The sequence below is a fragment of the Procambarus clarkii genome, chromosome 26, assembly GCF_040958095.1.
Source record: "Procambarus clarkii isolate CNS0578487 chromosome 26, FALCON_Pclarkii_2.0, whole genome shotgun sequence".
NCBI classification, from domain to species: Eukaryota; Metazoa; Arthropoda; class Malacostraca; order Decapoda; family Cambaridae; genus Procambarus; species Procambarus clarkii.
Window position 1 is genome coordinate 34,400,987 of NC_091175.1, and position 4,859 is coordinate 34,405,845.

Consider the following 4,859-nt stretch of genomic DNA (forward strand, 5'->3'; position numbering starts at 1 on the left):
CAGCTCATGACATAGCTGCTGCTGACCTCTGGTGAGGTGACGCTTAGACAGCAACGCCATCTATGGAATGGATAGGTGGACGTTTGTGTCTAAGCCAGTAAGTGAGGTGCTCTAGAGTGTAACTAGTACTGATGCCGTTGACCAGACCACACACTAGAAATTGAAGGGACGACGACGTTTCGGTCCGGCCTGGACCATTCTCAAGTCGCGTCCCTTCAATTTCTAGTGTGTGGTCTGGTCAACATACTTCAGCCACGTTATTGTGACTCATCGCCTGCAAACTGATGCCATGTCTGATTACAGAGTCGACCTGGGACTGCTGGATTGGGCGATGGGCAGTCTACCCAAGGCAGCCAGAGTCTCTCCAAGTGTTTGCTGTAGAAGCTGTGAGTCACCCCCCGGACGAACACTGTTGAGTGTTAGCCTGCCTGTGACGTGGCAGTTCCAGGAATTGTCGTACCCGGGGCTGACTGGTGGAGAAGACAAGCCAATGGGGTGTTGAGAGAGGAGTGTGATAAGCGGAATCACACGAGGCTCCTGCCTAGGGCTCGCAACCCTAGTATCGGTCGTGGAGGGGCCTACGCAGTGGAGCTGATTGGAACCTGCCAGCTACAGGCTGGATTTGTGGTTGAAGGCCTCCACGAAGGTGCACCCATTGGGACTGTGATTTGGCTGGCCTGTGGCCAGGGTAGATTCGCCTAGGGAATCCAAGGATTCATCGTGGGCCACAAAGAAGAGAACCAGGGCTACTCATCGTGAGCACCGTGAAACATCCTGAGTCTTCAGAGGAAGACAAGTTATTGTACATAAGTGTAGTTATAGACCCAGTGAGTGACTGTGAGATATTTATTTATGGTGGTGGAATATATATATATTTAAATTTAGTGCATTTGTATCCCTTCCCCTTTAATATACTTGTGTTACGGAACACACCCCTTGAAAACCACTACTAACTTGGGGCCGGATTCCCAAATTCTAATAACATCAGAAAAGAACCCGGTTACGCCCCAGGAGGGCCGTATCAACAAAAGATATAACACGAAACAATGATTATCAATTGGAAAAGATTAGATTTATAATAGACATGGGTAAATTCTGGTTCGGTAACAGAGTTGTTGATTTCTAGAACCAATTACCGCCTACTGAGGTGGTGGGGTCTTTCAATTGTTTCAAGAGTGGGATGGACATATATATGAGTGGGATTGGGTGGTTATAAATAGCAGTTGCCTTGTATGGTCTTCTCCAATAGGTCTTCTGCAGACACCTTCTTATGTTCTTAACTGTTGCACCAACAGAATCTCATTCTTGTTCTACTGATCCATTTGTGAAGATGTGAGTGGTTGTTTGTGTTGAGATATTTTCCATCAATAGCATGTTGATGTTGTCTCACAATCGACTAATATAACAAAATTTATCATAGTATGGGCTATTGTGAGCCGTAGTGGCTCAGTGATATATCCATTTATTTCAGATACTAGGCAAAAACTCCATGTCACCAGACTTCACCTGATATGATTTAGCTCATAAAGCGCCGAACCAACTCAGACCATCACTTGCTTCCCCAGTTCTTTCCTGGTTGTGCTGTTTGCTTACGCTCGTCCGTTGTTGTAACCATGGCAAAGACTAATCCGTTTGAGAAGAGTTACTTCTCTCCCCGCAAGATTCAGATGAGAGAGCAAAATACAATTCTGAAGCTCTCCACCGCCAAAATTTCCAAACTCAGGCGCAGAAATACGTCCTTGCATCCATATGTTATGTTGAAAAACCTCAAGAAACGGGTGGGGCAGGAGTTAACGAGAAACAGGTTAGAATATTTGGAAGAATTATTTAACGGTAAGTTCTCCCCTTAGCTTCTTCCTCCTGCTGCTCCATATGGTTTGTTATAAAAAGGATCTGCGTTGTATGGGCCAATAGGCCTTCAACATTTACCTTCATTCTTAGGTTCTTAACTAATGTAATAGCGGAGCCTCCGTTCGACAGATTCATTAACTTTCATGACATTTATGAAACAAAATTATTGACATTCATAAACTATTGGGTCCATTACCTCCCAGCATCACCTGTAGCCAAGTTTGCAAATGGCTGCTTCAATTAATGCAAATATGACAATGGTATTTGTTTCTCGAACACTCAGTAAAAAATCACCTAGTGCTATTTTTTGCAGCCATACCGTGCTCCATTTACATTATCCTGTCCTGTTTTTGTCCCAATTGTATACGATTAATAAATTTTCTGGTATTCGTTACGATTGCGCAGGCGGGTTGCGCAAGGGATGAAGGGGGATATAAGAGATATAATTAGCAAGAATTTAAAGCCAAAAAAACAATACAAAAATATTAGTAAAAAGTCAAATAGGACAATAGGACTAATTATTCGTAGCCTTAGTAATAAGAAACCTGGTGTTGTTCTTCATCTATATATTACTACTGTTAGGCCCCCTGTAGATTATGCAGTTCAGATCGTATCAACATACTATGGAATAGATATTAATTTACTGAAACGTTTCCAGCATAGGATGACGATGTTAATCTCGCAAATAAGAAATCTGCCATAGTAAAAAAGATTGACGAAGCTTAAATTACATTATATGGAAAGGTGAAGAATTAGGGTTGACATGATAGAGATGTACAAGTGGTCTAATGGACATAGCAAAGGGGATATTTATAGGGTAACAAAAGTTTCAACACACGCAGACGAGGAGTCACAAAAACTTGGTTGAAATATGTTGACTGAACCTCACACTAGAAAGTGGTGGAACGACGAAGTTCCAGTACGTCCTGGACCAGTCACAATTCGATCAACATAAGGCTAAACATTAACAAATAGGTAAAAATTTTAAAAGTTTAAATTTAGAAATGGCCTAGGTAAATGTTGGTTTGATAACTGTGTACACAATTTGAAGAACAAATTACCGCATAGCATAACAGTTGAAGGATCTCTTGATTGTTTCAAGCGTAGGTTTTTATATATATTTTTGAACGGGGTTGGGCGGATATAAATAGGTACTTTTTCGACGGCGATGCCATCTGTTAATAGGCCATCTGCTTTTACCTTCATACCTATGTTCATATGAATGGACATTCATATGAACATAGGAATATTCATATGAACATAGGAATATTCATATGAACAAAAAGGGATATTAATAGGGTATTAAAAGTATCAACGCATGATAAAACTCAAAACAATGAATATAAATTGGATAACTATGGATATATGAATGTTCTGGGTAAATACAGAATCGGTAACAGGACTGTCGATTTGTGGACCCTATTACTGCAAAACATAGGGGGATATTAATAGTAGTATTAAAAGTATTAACACAAGACATAACACGGAACAATGAGTATAAATTGGATAAAATTAGATTTATAACAGACATGGGTAAATAATGGTTCGGTAACAGAGTTGTTGATTTGTAGAACCAATTACCGCCTACTGTGGTGGAGGTGGGGTCCTTCAATTGTTTCAAGAGTGGGATGGACATGTATATGAGTGGGATTGGGTGGTAATAAATAGCAGTTGCCTTTTATGTGGCAATAGGCCTTCTGCAGTCACCTTCTTATGTTCTTAACTGTTGTACCAAGAGAATTTCATTCCTGCTCTAATGATCCATTTGTGAAGATGTGAGTGGTTGTTTGTGTTGAGATATTTTCCATCAATAGCATGTTGATGTTGTCTCACAATCGACTACTATAACAAAATTTATCATTGTATGGGTTATTGCGTGCTGTAGTGGCTCAGTGATATATCCATCAGCTTCTACAACAACGAACTGTAAAAGCATTTTCAATAGGAACATTATTGAATCTGTTTCTTCACCCAAATTTTATCTTTGGGTAAATACCGGTTAAGAAACAATGTTGTTAATATGTGGAACTGATTACCGTGTTATTTAATAGATGGGGGATTATCTGATAGTTTAAAGCGTAGTCTAGACATATATGAGTTTGGGTGAATGCGAATAAGAACTGCCACAGAAGGCCAATAGCCTTCTGCAGTTTCTTAATTCTTATATGTAGTTTATGACAACCCAGCATGACATGATTATACCTGTTCTCTCATGTCAGCGAGACGGAATTAGATGTCTTAAAGAGAGATTGACGAACAAAAACCTCTTTGCCGCTTCCTTTGTTTACAAAATTTATTGATATAACATCGTTGAGATCTTGAGTCCTTTTGTAATGACCTGGAGTTCGCGAGCGATTTGACCTGGGTTCGTATCCTGGCCAAGGAAGATTGACTAGACACAAATCCTTAACTGTAGAGTCAGTTCCCCCAGCAGTGAATGGGTACATCATTCTTAAACGATTAAGCAGTCGTATTCCAGGAAAAATTCAGATTAGGGACCTGCCCGAAACGCTATTGGTGCTAGTGGCTTTACAATAAAGTAAGAACTCTTCCACATATATATTGTGACGATAATCTCCTTCAAGAGATTGAGCCTGCTCTTCCCTCCAAAATACGTCTCTACAAATCTATATACAACTACTATGGAAGAAATATCCAACAACGACAACAACATCTCCAAGGTTTGCCAGAGAGCAAAACGTATACAGCCAGGAACACCTGCTCCACCTCAAACCGCCAAACTACCTGTCTTGTCACCTGCTCATCGCTGATTGGCTGCGGGTCCAGCTGCAACTGCACTCCACCCACCATACTACTTGATGTCTGGGGCCGCCACGACCTCAGTCCTCAGAATATCCCATGCTTTCGACAAGTTAACACGTCTCGTTGGTAGACTAAGCCCCAGGCTTACGTGTACTAAGAGAAGTGATAGCTTGAAGCCAATATTCCTGCACCTATTTACTTTGTTTGCCATACATTTGTTATTTGCTCACTTGTCTTAACGTAAC